The following is a 16,374-nucleotide window of genomic DNA, read 5'->3' as shown; positions in this document are numbered from 1 at the left end:
TAAAATTTTGACACAAATTTCAATTTGTACACTCAAAGAAAGACTATTCTAATAAAATTTTCTGAGGGTCGAATTAATCGAGCAAAGATATTAATATTTTTAGAAGCGTTGGAAGTAAATCGATTTCGTTTTGTTACCGAGTGTCATAAAACTAACTTTAGAAAAGAATTTGGCTTCGTTTTCTAATCGTTTATAGTGAAGCGAAATAGATTCACGAGGAAACGTTCATTTTGCTAACACGAAGGCGTACATCACTCGTAGTCGCTGCCTGGTCTACCTTCGTATTTATTCATAAGCAAGCTGATCACTCGTTAGGGTGAAGTTTAAGTTAGGTTGGACTTAGTTGATCCTGTAGACGGCATATAGATCAGAAATTGATCCAATTGATTCGGTAAACGTTACGATGTAGTATTGCTCTTCACACTAAAATAATTACGAGTATCTACAATACATTGTGCCGCAGTATTCTTGAAACAGAATGCAGCAATTAATCGAGAATTCATCTTAAGCAGAAGCTAATTTTTTCGGTTTGTTACAGTTTCCAATTTTTACGTGTTATAAGTCAATTTCTTAGAAGCTTGGCCAAATACCCAGAATAGGTGTACGTACCAACTATTTATATATAAGTATATATAAAGGTTGGCAAAAAAGTCTTGCGGTATTTCCGCAAGCTTGTCTTTGCAAGCGCGTAGTTCTAGTTGTATTCGTCGCATAGGTTCACGCTAGAGCTTTTTGGAAAGCTCTTTTCACGTGCTAACACGTGTTTGATTAATTGTTGTTTGCTTTTAGTCGTTCGTGAGTTATAGCGTCGCAAACATGGAGCAAAATAAAGAGAAAATACGGCATATTTTACAGTACTACTACGATAAAGGCAAAAATGCATCTCATGCTGCCAATAAAATGTGTGCAGTTTATGGACCCGATACAGTTTCCATTTCCACCACACAACGATGGTTTCAAGGTTTTCGTTCTGGTGCAGAGGTGATCGAAGATGCGCCACGGTCCGGAAGGCCTGTCGTCGAAAATTGCGATAAAATCGCTGAATTGATCGAAAGAGCCCGGCATAGTAGCAGCCGTAGCATCGGCCAAGAGCTGGGCATGAGTCATCAAACCGTTATAAACCATTTGAAGAAGCTTGGATTCAAAAAGAAGCTCGATGTATGGATGCCATACGACTTGACGCAAGAAAACATTTTTGCCCGTATGGATGCATGCGAATCGCTTCTGAATCGCAACAAAATCGACCCGTTTTTGAAGCGGATGGTGACTGGCGATGAAAAGTGGGTCACTTACGACAACGTGAAGCGCAAACGGTCGTGGTCGAAAAGCGGTGAAGCTGCCTAGACGGTGGCCAAGCCTGGATTGATGGCCAGGAAGGTTCTTCTGTGTGTTTGGTGGGATTGGCTCAATTCGGACCTGTACTGCCAACAACTGGACCGCTTGAACGCAGCACTCATGCAGAAGAGGCCATCTTTGATCAACAGAGGCCGAATTGTCTTCCATCAGGACAACGCCAGGCCACACACATCTTTAGTGACGCGCCAGAAGCTCCGGGAGCTCGGATGGGAGGTTCTTCTGCATCCACCGTATAGTCCGGATTTCGCACGAAGTGATTACCACCTATTTCTGTCCAGGGCGAACGAGCTTGGTAGTCGGAAGTTGTCCTCAAGAGAGTCCTGTGAAAATTGGCTCTCTGAGTTTTTTGACAATAGGGAAGCGAGCTTCTATAAGAGGGGCATTATGAAGTTGGCATCTCGTTGGGAACTAGTCATCGAACAAAACGGCGCATATTTGACTTAAATCGCATTATTATAACCAATTTTATGAACAATTGAAAATTCAATAAAAATACCGCAAGACTTTTTTGACAACCTTTATATATATAACTCAAATATTGTTGTCAATGTTCTATAAAAACATTTCTCAAAGATGACTTTTTTGGAGCACTGTGGCAATGAGAACTGGAGTTTAGATAAGGTGTAGCGACTAGAGTTTTTCGATTTGCCAAAAAAAATTTAAAAATTTTTATTTCTGAGGGAAAAAGTAACACTCAATGAATGTATCTTATTATCGATGAAAAAATAAATATAGGGTGGGACATGTAAAATTTGCTTTTTGAATCGGCTATAAAAAAAAACTAATCAATATTTTTTCAAACTTTTTTTTCATTTTGAATATTGAACATTGTCATTTATGAATGAAAAATAATATCGTTCAAATAACTGCCACGACTGGCTTTACAGTAGGCCATTCGATCAACCCAATTTTTAAGCACATTTTCGATTGTTTGGGCTCCAATTTCATGAATGGTAACTTCGATTTCGTGTTTTAAAGCATCAATCGTCTTTGGATGGTTCGCATAGCATTTGTCCTTAACGGCTCCCTACAAAAAATACTCCAACGGGCTTAAATCACAGCTCCGAAGCGGCCAATTGATATCGGAATTTGGCTGATTATTCGATTTTCAAAAACGGTAGCCAAAAGTTCGAGTGTAACTTTGGTAGTGTGACAAGTTGCACCGTCTTGTTGAAACCAAATGTCGTCCATGTCATCCTCTTCAATTTTTGGAAACAACTCGTTGAGCATGTCACGGTAACGCTCGCCATTTACTGTAACCGAGACTCCTCGCTCATTTTCGAAAAAAAATGGCCCGATGATGCCGCCAGACCAAAAAACCGCACCAAACAGCGACTCGTTTTGCTTCTCTACAGTAACGTGTGGATTTTCTGAGCCCCAAATCCAACAATTTTGCTTATTGACGTAGCCACCGATGTGAAAATCAGAAAAAAAGAAGAAGACTCACCACTTTGGAAAAAGGTTTTCAATATTTCCCAATTTTGTTCAAGCGTATAGCGTCCCATTTCGTAAATGTCAAACCTTTAAGTAAAGTATGAACACATTTGACATGTCATTTGCGTTACCATTCTCACAAAAATAGGTGGTTCAAAAAGCAAACGCTATATGGCCCACCCTGTACTAATAAATAGTCTTTATATTTGATCAAAATTTCAAAACAAAACTTAATAATTATTATTTCTGATCAAGAAAATAACAACTCACAAAAAAATTATTATTTCAGATCGAAAAAATAACATTCGAAAAATTAGTTTTAGTTTAGTCCTTTAACTCCTAGTCGGAGTATAGAGCGTCGCCAACTCCTCTGCACCATCGAACATGGTTTTGTGCAAAGGATCTAATGTCGTAGAACACCCAGACTTGGGCATTCACACGGATAGTGGAAGAATGTCTGCCTAGAACCTTCTTGATTGCAGCTTCTACATCTAGCGTTTTACGGCCACCCCATCTTCCTAGCATGGTATCCGATAGGCCAATGACCGGTTATAGTTGACGTAAGTCTAAAGATGTCTTGCCTTTCTTAGCAGCTCGTCAGTTCTGCACTTATTGTAATCTGGCCACGTTTCCCCCTGTCTTGAAAGCTCATCAGCTTTCTCATTTCCTTCTATGTTCCTATGGCCAGGATGAGAGTGATGTCTCAGTAATTCGGTGTTAGATATGGATGGATGCCAGAAAATTCGCATTATGCGGCGCGAGCAGCTACACATTATTGAAAGTTTGGAGACGCCTTGTGATTATTACGGTGACCTTCCACGTTGTACAGCAGGACGGACTTAGCGTATGCGTTGAAAATTCGCAGTTTGGTGTGCTTAGTTATGTTATTATTTTTGCAGAGCGGTGCAAGGGTGCCCAACGGTGCTTTGGCGAATGTCCATTTGCTGAAATTGCACCTTAATTTTGAGCAAATAGATGGAAATGTAAACATGAACCATGACAATTATTCTCGAATTTCAATTAACGCAAAAACCGCCTGCGAATATTTTGCTCAGTGCACTTAAATGATGATACTAAGTTACATGTAATTGAACTGATACCAATGGGAATTTCTACAAATAATCGAGGCTGATAAGCAATCGTTAGTTTTTAGCAAATGTATATACATTTACAGAACCTGATTCTCGTAGGCAAAGTCCATAGCCGTCAAACAAAAATGTATTATGTAAATATGGTAAATAATTTTGGGTTATAGAGGCGTGCATTTTCAGTTACGTCCACTGATACGAGCTCAGTAACGGAAACGAGGACACGCTATTACTATGAACACATCGCATGAAGTGTGGGCGCACTATTATCGTGAACTAATTACAACTATTACCCTTAAGAAAATTTTAATATTACATATTTTCAATTAAGAATCCAGGAGCCTTGTGGCTCATCACTTAAAATTTCTTATTTAGCTCATTACATACCTACATAAGACGGGCCCGTCAGTTGCCAACACAGATGTATTACAAGATGAGAGTATCAAAGCTTATGGTTAAAATAAGGCAGCTCTTTTCCAAAGAACAACGGATCTTCTGTAATATCCAAGTCCTACGAGATCATTTTTAACGTCATTTTTATTTAATAAGCTTTTCATAAAAAAACGCCTACCGTTCAGACGCGGCACAAACCAACCATAAAAAGGTATCCGCATTTGAGAAAAACCATCAAGACCCGAGCCACATAAGGATGCACGTGCCATTTAAATATATACATATGTACATATGATCTCTCGTAAGGAATTCTTGCTCGGAGATTTCTTCGCCAATACCACTCGTTTCATAAATACACAAGGGTACAAAAAGGAAAACCATGATATTTTGTTTTAGAACCCGAAAAAATCGACATCTGCCTAATATCTGAGACGCAATTTACCAAGCAGTCATATATCAAATTCAAAAACTACAATAAATACCATTCAATTCACCCAAACAACGCCGCACGAGGAGGCGCTGCTATTATTATAAGAAACAATATAAAACATTACGAAGAAGGCAGCATCTCTATACCTGAATTTCAAGCAATAACCGTAACAGTGGAGAGTGATAGGAATTTATCAGTCACTGCAGTCTATAGTCCCCCAAAACATCAGATCAAATGCGACCAATACATAGAGCTAATTAATAGTCACGACAACCGATTTTTAATGGGCGGTGACTTCAATGCGAAGCACACACACTGGGGCTCGAGATTAACCACTACAAAAGGTAGAGAATTATGCAAAGCTCTTCAACAGACTGGATGTATAACATTTTCTACTGGGACTCCAACATACTGGCCAACGGATTCACAAAAAATACCCGACCTAATCGATTTTTTCATTGCCAAAAAAATACCAGCTAATTATATCAGCATAGAAAGCGGGTTGGATATGAACTCGGATCATTCTCCAATTTTATTAACATTATATGAAAATGCGCTTATCAAGAAATTGCCATTTAAGCTAACAAATAAATATACGGATTGGGAATATTTTAGGAACGTTTTAACCGCGGATAATCACAATGCAGAAATTACCAACACTTCCGATTTAGATGATGAAATATTAAGATTATCTAACCTTATACAACTGGCAGCCTGGAGTAGCACTTCGGAAAAAAAGTTTGTCACATCAGGTTATAAATATACCAAAGATATTAAAGATATGGTCGCAGAAAAACGCAAAATACGAAGACGATGGCAGCAAACAAGATCTCCCTCCGACAAAAAACGACTAAATAAAATTACGAAAGAAATTTCCAGGAAAATAAAAGATTTTAAAAACAGATCTCTGAGTACGTATCTAAAGAGCTTATCGAACGAACGCAGCACTGATTACTCGCTCTGGAAATGTACAAAAAACTTTTCACAGCCAGTAACACAGTACCCACCAATCAAAAAAGAAGACAGTTCTTGGGCCAAAAGTAGTAAAGAAAAAGCTAATGTTTTTGCTGAGTACCTCGAGGGCATCTTTAAGCCATATGACACGTCGAGGATAGCCGGAATGCAGCCACTTACCTATGAAACTGATGCCGAAATTCCCCTTGTTACGGATTCCGAATTGCTTGGTGAAATAAATAAACTAAAATCAAAAAAAGCGCCTGGGTATGATCTTATAACTGCTGAAATTTTAAAACAACTTCCTCAATGCACGATATCTAGGTTTACTAAAATAATGAACGCCACATTCAAATTGCACCATATCTCAATATATTGGAAAACTGCTGAAATAATTATGTTTAATAAACCAGGGAAGCCAGCGCATGATGTCACATCTTATCGGCCTATCTCGCTCCTACCAATTATATCAAAACTGATGGAAAAGCTTTTAGCCAAACGTCTCAACATAATTATTAAGCAAAGAAATATAATACCAGTGCATCAATTTGGTTTTCGCACAAAACATTCTACCATCGATCAAGTGCACAGAATTACTCGCATCATTGAAAACGCCTTTGAGGAAAAAAAGGTGTGCTCTGCTGTCTTTCTCGACGTGTCTAAAGCCTTTGACAAAGTTTGCCACATTGGGCTCCTCAACAAAATAAATGCGCTTCTACCAATACAATATTTTAATGTTCTAAAATCGTACTTATCCGATCGTTTTTTCCGAATAAAATACGAAGACACATATTCCGAACTTAAGGAAATTAAAGCTGGCGTCCCACAGGGCAGAGTGCTGGGGCCCATTCTTTATATTCTTTTTACGTGTGATCTACCTATTGACATAAATTGCTCCACAGCAACTTTTGCTGACGACACAGCCATCTTATCGGTAGGAGAAACTCAGATTGACTCAATCAAAAACCTTCAAATTTATTTAAATAAAATCTCCGAGTGGACCATTAAATGGCGCATAAAACTAAACGAAACAAAATCGGTTCATTTAGACTTCACACAGAAGAAAATCAAATATCTGCCACTACATATAAACGGCGTACAAATCCCGCATCACAACACCGCCAAATACTTAGGTATGACACTAGATACCAAGCTTAGATGGAATGCTCACGTTAAAAAGAAAAGAGAAGAGTTAGATATCAGATTTAGAAATATGTACTGGCTTATGGGCAACCAATCAGCCTTATCCCTATACAATAAAATTCTTTTATATAAGCAGGTGCTTAAACCAATTTGGACATATGGGATCCAGCTATGGGGCTGCTCAAGCTCAACCAACATAAAATCCATACAAAGATTCCAAAATAAGGTACTACGATGCGCTGTTAATGCACCTTGGTACGTCCGTAACACCGATATCGAACGCGACCTTGGCATCGAATCAGTTGCCACTTCGATCAACATCAACGCTAAGTCTCATATGGAAAGACTACGCCACCATGTAAATAGCGAAGCCTCAGCCCTAATTGGCCCCGTTAAATTGAAAGAAAGGCTGAAACGAAAAAAACCGCACCAACTCACGCAGTAGCCCATTTCCCTGCAAGCCTGATGCAGAGTATCTTTAAATTTAGTTGTATTGTACAAAATTAAATCCAAATTGTTCGTTAGTTTATAATTTATTAACTAGTTACAATGTAAATAATAATAAAAAAAAAAAAAAAATGATATTTTGTTTAGCTTCAAAAATTTAACCAATTATGATCAATTGTTATTGTTTCTGGTATCAGAACAAACTATCGAATTCTGAGTAGGTAGGTAGGTAACTTAGATGGCAAGAGTATCACAGGTACACTAGAAGTATCATTAGAATGCCCTTTTGTTACAGAAAAATTTCAAAAACTTAAAGGAAGAAATACCATCTACTAGCTATCCAGTGCTGTTGATGTAGTGGAGGTTATCAAGTTATCCCCGAAAGGCACGCTAAGGAACCTCAAGCGCCTAGCCGCCAGTCCCGCACATTTGCAAAGAAAGTGTCCTACAGTATCTCTGCCGGATCTTCACAGCTTCTGCAATGGTGTTTGTACGGAAGTTGAAACTTTTTGAGGTGAAAAGAAGAAATTAATTGAAAAAGTAGAAGGAGGTGAGAAGAAAAGCGATGTTGCAAATAAATGTGTGAGTTTCTCTGACTATGTTCAAGTGGATGAAGATGTTGCTGTCTCAGGATCACTAACCGATGGCGAAATTTTATCTGCGCCAGATACGAGTGAAAAGAGCAACGATGAAAATGAAGCCGATACATCAGAACCTTTGGCAGAGGTGTCAGTTAAGGTAGCAAGAGCCTCATTCGATAACTTACAAAGCTTTTGTCTACAAAACGAAACTAATGGAACAGCATATCAAGCACTTTTTCTCCTTAAAAAATTATTGAAAAGTCTGAGCAGCAGCAATGTGCTTCAAAGCAATCCCGTATAAATGAATCATTTCCAAATATTAATTAATTCACATTATGAATATGTAAAACAATAGCAGTTAAATAAAAACGCTTAATAATTCGAAGTTTTTTTTATTTTCTCTGAAAACTTTCGAACCATTTAATGTGCAACGCACTTATGCCAGCGTTTGATCCAGCTCTCGAAACATTGCTGGAACTCTTTTTTCGGTATAGTCATCAGAGCCGTCTTCGATTTTTCCCTTACTTTCTTACGCATGTTAAAACGCGACTCCTGCCCGGTAGTGGTTTTTTGACTCGATCAAGCAAAAAAAATCGCAGGGAGTCATATCAGTTGAATTCGATGGCTGTTGAATGGTATTCGTTTCGTTCTTAGTCATAAATTAACGCAAAATGATGGCGCTGTGCAACGGTGCGTCGTCATGGTGCAAAATCCACGAGTTGTTTTCCCATAAATATAGGTTGGCAAAAAAGTCTTGCGGTATTTCCGCAAGCTTGTCTTTGCAAGCGCGTAGTTCTAGTTGTATTCGTCGCATCGGTTCACGCTAGAGCTTTTTGGAAAGCTCTTTTCATGTGCTAACACGTGTTTGATTAATTGTTGTTTGCTTTTAGTCGTTCGTGAGTTATAGCGTCGCAAACATGGAGCAAAATAAAGAGAAAATACGGCAAATTTTACAGTACTACTACGATAAAGGCAAAAATGCATCTCATGCTGCCAATAAAATTTGTGCAGTTTATGGACCTGATACAGTTTCCATTTCCACCGCACAACGATGGTTTTACCGTTTTCGTTCTGGTGCAGAGGTGATCGAAGATGCGCCACGGTCCGGAAGGCCTGTCGTCGAAAATTCCAATAAAATCGCCGAATTGATCGAAAGAGACCGGTATAGTAGCAGCCGTAGCTTCGGCCAAGAGCTGGGCATGAGTCATCAAACCGTTATAAACCATTTGAAGAAGCTTGGATTCAAAGAGAAGCTCGATGTATGGGTGCCACACAACTTGACGCAAAAAAACATTTTTGCCCGTATGGATGCATGCGAATCGCTTCTGAATCGCAACAAAATCGACCCGTTTTTGAAGCGGATGCTGACTTGCGCTGAAAAGTGGGTCACTTACGAGAACGTGATGCGCAAACGGTCGTGGTCGAAAAGCGACCAGCGGTGAAGCTGCCCAGACGGTGGCCAAGCCTGGATTGACGGCCAGGAAGGTTCTTCTGTGTGTTTGGTGGGCTTGGCAGGGAATTATCCACTATGAACTGCTCTCCTATGGCCAAACGCTCAATTCGGACCTGTACTGCCAACAACTGGACCGCTTGAATGCAGCACTCATGCAGAAGAGGCCATCTTTGATCAACAGAGGCCGAATCGTCTTCCATCAGGACAACGCCAGACCACACACATCTTTGGTGACGCGCCAGAAGCTCCGGGAGCTCGGATGGGAGATTCTTTTGCATCCACCGTATAGTCCGGATCTCGCACCAAGTGATTACCACCTATTTCTGTCCATGGCGAACGAGCTTGGTAGTCGGAAGTTGTCCACAAGAGAGTCCTGTGAAAATTGGCTCTCCGAGTTTTTTGACAATAGGGAAGCGAGCTTCTATGAGAGGGGCATTATGAAGTTGGCATCTCGTTGGGAACTCGTCATCGAACAAAACGGCGCATATTTGACTTAAATCGCATTATTATAACCAATTTTATGAACAATTGAAAATTCAATAAAAATACCGCAAGATTTTTTTGCCAACCTTTATTTTCCATTTGGCGAATTGCGAATTGCTTTAGGTAAACTGCTTCACATCTCATAACGCCCAAATAATAGTCCTTATTCACTGTCCAACCTTCTGGCAAAAATTTTTGGTGTACAATACTGTCAATAAAAACCATGAGTATCACATTTATTTTTAATTATTTTTTATTCGGAGCTCTCCACCCATTCGCCTGATGTCTGGATTACGTGTCGTACTCATAAACCCACGTATCATCTTCAGTAATGATCCGTTTCATGAATGTTGGATCGGATTCAACCTTGGAAATCATGTCATTGTTAATGTCCGCGGTCCCTTTTCTTGCTTGAAATTCAGGTCCTTTCCGAGCAACGTTCAACTTTGCAGCAAAACGGTGCAAGCCCAAAGTCATTAACGACAATGACCTGAATGGGTCCACAAGCAAAGTTCAAGTCTTCTGCCAACTCTCTGATGGTTAGTTTGCAGTTGTTGATCAACTTTTCTTTCACTTTATTGATGTTTTCATAAGTTTTCTATGCCCACGGCGTGCCACTGTGATCGCCTTCCTTGATGGACTCACGGTCTCTTTTGAAGAGTTCATGTCACTTGTAAACGGCTGTTTTGGCGATGAAATTTTGGCAGGAATGATAGTCACAAATGTGGCAATCTCACAGAAAATAGAACCGTCACCAGAGAAAATGCTCTTGACTATCGCTCCAAAAAGATGTACACAGTGAATATTGTGTCATTATTAATTCTATCAAGGCTCGTAGCTCACTTCTTCGCAAACAGCAAATTTTGGAAGTGGAAACACTTGGTTTTTTTAATGGTGTCAATACTGCACCAACGGCTCTCATGAGCTTTATTAATGAAAGCATTCATGTACCCCTCCTGCTTCCACTAAGCTGCAGCAGGCGGTTATTCCGGGAATTTTTTGATCAAGGTGGTATTATTATATGTATGTATATTAGGGCGGGTCGATTAAAAAATAAGAAACTTTGTCGAAGGAATCATACCTCTAAAACGAACTCTGATGTCCCCCAATTCGGGTCGAACGAAAAATCCCACTTTGACCCATTTAGAGTGCTCCAATCGAGTCCAAATGTATGACCGACCCCCACTAACTTTGGACGGCCGATACACCCATGCCAGTGGCACACCCCCTGGAACTCCCCTGGGGGGTTCCCCATACAATTATTTCAAAATATCACCATTTTTGGCCTTTACATGAGAAAAGAAACTAAAAAGTTCGACCCAAATTGGGGGACATCAGAATTCGTTTTAGAGGTATGGTTCCTTCGGCAAAGTTTCTTATTTTGATCCCTAGAATATGATTTTCACAGAGCAATGGGCGATTTTTTTGCCTCCCCTCAAATCGACCCGGCCTAATGTATATACTCGTACATACAGATATTTAACTATTCATTCTACTTGCATACTAAAGCGAAGATAATCAAGTAATGAGGCCTACATGCATATAAATATTTATATGTAGATGCAAATCAGCATTCCCCATGACTGTACTCTTTATGCATAAGTAGAAGTGCTTACGAATGTATATATGTATGTAATAAGAGATAATACTGGAGGTGCGGTAATGCAGCGCTGAAGTGATAAAACGGCAAACTATAAAAGGCAGAGAAACAGGCGCCAATCGGCATTCAATATTTTAATATTCACTCGACTACCTGAACGCATAAGTTCGTGCTGAGAAATCAAAATGCAATCGATATTCCACTTTGTAATGCTTTTATTGGCAGCAATGGCTTTGTTAAGTGGTAAGCATTTTGTTTTAGCGAAATCTTGAGCGAATATTCAATATTCTTATTTTTGTAGGCGTTGCGTTGGCTCAACAACAGGGTGGCGGCAATCCAGGTGCCCCTGGTGCTCCGCCAGGCGCTCCCGGCAATCCAGGCAATCCCGGAAGTCGAAGATCTTAAATATAGAGGCTTATATTTTAAATTAAAAAGCAAACACACGTATATAAGTTAAGAGGAATCTGTTATGAAAATGGTACCTTAATAAATTTAGTACAAGAAATAAACTTGTGCCTTACTGGATGCCGGGTTACTCGGGAATAAAATCTATAATAGTTGAATTGCTGATAAACTCACTAGGGCGGGATCGGCAGCAGATTTTCACGGTACATACTGTGGTATCAACTGGGTAGAAGCTGAATGCAGGGTAAATACAGGGTGGGCCATGTAAAATTTGCTTTTTGAATCGGCTATAAAAAAAGCGAATCAATATTTTTTCAAACTTTTTTTTTTATTTTGAAGATTGAAAATTGTCATTTATGTATGAAAAATAATATCGTCTAAATGACTGCCACGACTGGCGACTGACAGTAGGCCATTCGATCAACCCAATTTTTAAGCAAATTTTCGATTGTTTGGGCTCCAATTTCATGAATGGCAACTTCGATTTCGTGTTTTAAAGCATCAATCGTCTCTGGATGATTCGCATAGCATTTGTCCTTAACGGCTCCCCACAAAAAATAGTCCAACGGGCTTAAATTACAGCTCCGAGGCGGCCAATTGATATCGGAATTTCGGCTGATTATTCGGTTTTCAAAAACGGTAGCCAAAAGTTCGAGTGTAACTTTGGCAGTGTGACAAGTTGCACCGCCCTGTTGAAACCAAATGTCGTTCATGTCATCCTCTTCAATTTTTGGAAACAACTCGTTGAGCATGTCACGGTAACGCTCGCCATTTACTGTAACCGCGGCTCCTCGCTCATTTTCGAAAAACAATGGCCCGATGATGCCGCCAAATCAAAAACCGCACCAGGCAGTGACTCGTTGTGGATGCATTTACTTCTCTACAGTAACGTGTGAATTTTCTGAGCCCCAAATCCGACAATTGGGCTCATTGTCGTAGCCACCGATGTGAAAATCAGAAAAGAAGAAGAATACTCACCACTTTGGAAATAGGTTTTCAATATTTCCCAATTTTGTTCAAGCGTATAGCGTCCCATTTCGTAAATGTCAAACATTTAAGTAAATTATGAACACATTTGACACCTCATTTGTGTTACCATTCTCAAAAAAATAGGTCGTTCAAAAAGCAAACGCTATATGGCCCACCCTGTAGTTGGGCGGGTGCTCAAAGCATTGCCCATTGGGAAGTCACACAAGAACATCATCAAACCAAAAAGCCTTATAAGATATTTTACCTACAGAATGGAATCGCACAATATACAGGAAATATGTACTTAAATTACTATCTCTCAATCTCTCATCTTCACTTTGACACCGAGGCAGAGTGTCGGCTCTGTCGGGAGGATGATGAAACCTCAGACCATATCTTGTGCAACTGATTGTCTTGGCAAAGACAAGACTGCACATATTTCATCGAGATCAAATGTATCTGAAAGAAATCAATAATGCACCTGTTGCAGAAATTTTAAAATTTGTACGCAAGACGAAAAATTTACTGAACGAATTTGGCTCTCAACCAATTCCCAGCCTGATGCAACGAACATCTAGGTTAAATAGCACCTGATGTAATGCATTTAACGGCAGTAGTGCTAGTCAATAGGACAAGTATTAGCTACTTCTAAAACATATAACGGGTTCATCAGAATGGAGGTGCTTTTCCCAATAGGTTTTTTTTTTACAGATAACGCGTGACTACTGTCGCAATAAATTCATAATTTTTTTCAGAATTCATTGACATTTCATCATGGAAAGACTTACGTCCCAACAACGTTTACAAATCTTATAATTGTGTTACGAAAAGCGGCGCTCTGTGAAAAGTGTTCATCCACCGTACTACCGAAAGCACTATTCGGCAAACCATCGACAAAATTGAGAATAATTTTACATTATTGAATGATACTCAACCGATTAGACCACATCATCGACGTCGATGACATACAGACAAACATTCATTTTTATATATAAGATGCCAGTTTTTTTTCTTTTAAAGAACTGCCGTTGTGCAGGTGTGCGGGATTATTGACCGATTTTACCCTAATTTCATTAAAATATTTCAATCTTTTACCGAGTTATTGTGCGCACAGACAGGCGGACGGGTGGGCAGACATGACTAAATCTAGATTTGTTTTTCCGAATACTTTATATGTATATAATATATTATATATATATATATATAGACTGTGTCAGAAGAAAATAACCGGTTTTTTTTCTTGTAACTTGAAGATATATTTCGTTCTGCTTTTTTCATAATAATCCCACTCAACGGCTTCGACGCCAGTGCTAACCCAGGTTAGTGTCGCTCGAAAATCTCCCGTAAACGCAACCAAACAAAAATGAGTGAGAAGTACGCGAAGCGTTTTGAGGTGGTGTTTTTATGCACGCATTCGAAAGGGCCGAAATTATCTTAAGTAATTAAAAAATTAAAAAAGTTTGTTGAGATGTGGAATCAGCGGTATAAGGTGTTCAAAAATGTTGTTGATTTTTCCGAGCGCGGCTTGAAGCGAGTGACGACAAAAGGAAGTTAATGATCATCCAACTTTTTAGGGGGACCCTTCTGTGTGACTACGCCAAGCACGATTAGTTCTTGATAAAAAGAGAATAGTTGTGAGTATTAACACCATCGAACGTCGACTGAAGGAGGCGAACATATCGTGCCGTCCCACATCATCAAAACCACTGCTCTCCAAAAAACACATTGAGAAACAACAAAACAAGAAAATGGCGTCACAGTTATGGACTGGCCTGCCCAGCCCCCTATGAAAACGCATCTTGCCGGAAGGCTAGTCCATGATTTAAAGCAACACATGCGTCAAGTTCACAAAATCTAGTCCTGCTTGTCGACGTGCTACGCAGAAGAGCTGATTCGAAACATGAAGAAGATGAAAGGCTTTACTCGGCAACGGTGAAAACTACACGGCTTATTGAGTAATTGCGACTCGTAGTTTTGTACATACTTCCATGTAAAAAAATTTTAAATATATGTATATCTTTTATACTTCATGAATAATCGCGGTTCCTTTTTTCTGACACAGACTGTAATTGGCGCGTACACCCTTTCTGAGTGTTTGGCCGAGCTCCTCCTCCCCCTATTTGTGTTGTTCCACAAATGGAGGGATCTACAGTTTCAAGCCGACTCCGAACGGCAGATATTTTTATGAGTAGCCTTTTCATGGCACAAATACACTCGGAGGTTCGCCATTGCCTGCCGAGGGGCGACCGCTATTAGAAAAATATTTGTCTTAATTTTGGTGTTTCACCGAAATTCGAACCAACGTTGTCTCTGTGAATTCCGAATGGTAGTCGCACACCAACCCATTCGGCTACGGCAATTAAAGCTTAGACCACAATAAAATGACTGAATTAGTTTTTGAGCATAAAATAAAAACTGAAAGGAGTTTCTGATATTTTATAACATAGAAAAAATATTTTTTTTGTGAGGCATTTTGCATTATGAAAACCAGAAGCAATAATAAAAACGAAAGCAGCTTTTTTTAGTCTTTTGAGCTGGCCCATGATTAGACGCCTATAAGCTTATACAGGGTTGCCCATATTCGATCCATGTGTTTTTTGGGCCCATTCCAATCGACGAGGCTTGTCCGCAGGCAACAATCTTTGCGTCAATTGAATCTTATACGGGAATAAATGCAAATCAATGCGGATAATTCGTTGTAAAGTGGTCCGAGCAATGCCCAACTGCTGAGAACGGCAATTTTGGGATGTCCTTGGCGACCTCTCAACACTGGCCCGTACAAAAGCAATATTCTCATCCAAACGTCTTGGTCGTACCTTTCGTACAAACGTTTAATGGTGTTCTTAGAAGGCGCACTTTTCACATTATTTAATTTTTTATACGCACGTTGAGTTTTCACAATTGACTTCTTTTGTTGAATGTAAATTTCAACAATTTGTTCCATGGTAAAAATCTGCTTGGACTGACGCTTCCAACGCGATATGTGATTAAGCGATCTGACGTCTCTGTCAAAAGATACAGGTATTAACACACACTCGTACATAAATAAATGCGTATGAGCATATTTTTAAAGCGATCAAAGCAAAGATGGTTATGAACCACGACTACCTGCGATACGAACCTGTGCAAAGCTTTTACCCTAGACAATCATTGCACAATTTCTTTGTAACAGAGAATGCTTAAAGCTCGTTTAACTTAACACTCTGTATTATTAAAGGGTGATTTGTGGAATTATTTTTGAAATGCTCAGTATACTGGAATATTTTAACTTAACTTCATTTACAATATCCCTGAAGTCAGGATATACTCTGAGACTAGATATCTAGGAATCTAGAGACGCAAAGTTAAATTGGGTAGTCGATAATATTAAAGAACGAAATGAGATTGATACGATAATAATTAATAATAATATAATTACGACCAAACGGTGGCTAATGGCGTTAACCACTTCAAGCTGCTAATGAAATTAACCAGGTGTGTAATATTTATTTTTATTTATTTATTTATTTATTTATTTAAAGAGAAACAATTATAAATAATTGCTACACTTAAATCTAAAGCACTGGCTGCCAGGGCCGTCGGCTAGAAACATTTTTTTTTTTTAACATACTTAGGGGATAATATTTAGTACAGAAATA

At 39.2% G+C, this 16,374-nt stretch overlaps 1 long non-coding RNA gene across 1 annotated transcript; it reads left to right on the top strand.

The window, feature by feature from the left end:
* The first annotated feature begins 11,421 nt into the window (after positions 1–11,421).
* LOC129238551 (uncharacterized) lies at positions 11,422–11,917 on the top strand. The gene is made up of 2 exons (XR_008581796.1): positions 11,422–11,605; positions 11,664–11,917. It is a non-coding gene; the product is annotated as an uncharacterized LOC129238551 (long non-coding RNA).
* Positions 11,918–16,374: the final 4,457 nt, after the last annotated feature.

Source organism: Anastrepha obliqua, chromosome 2, assembly GCF_027943255.1.
Source record: "Anastrepha obliqua isolate idAnaObli1 chromosome 2, idAnaObli1_1.0, whole genome shotgun sequence".
In the NCBI taxonomy this organism is placed as follows: domain Eukaryota; kingdom Metazoa; phylum Arthropoda; class Insecta; order Diptera; family Tephritidae; genus Anastrepha; species Anastrepha obliqua.
This window is presented reverse-complemented; position numbering and strand designations above follow the sequence as displayed.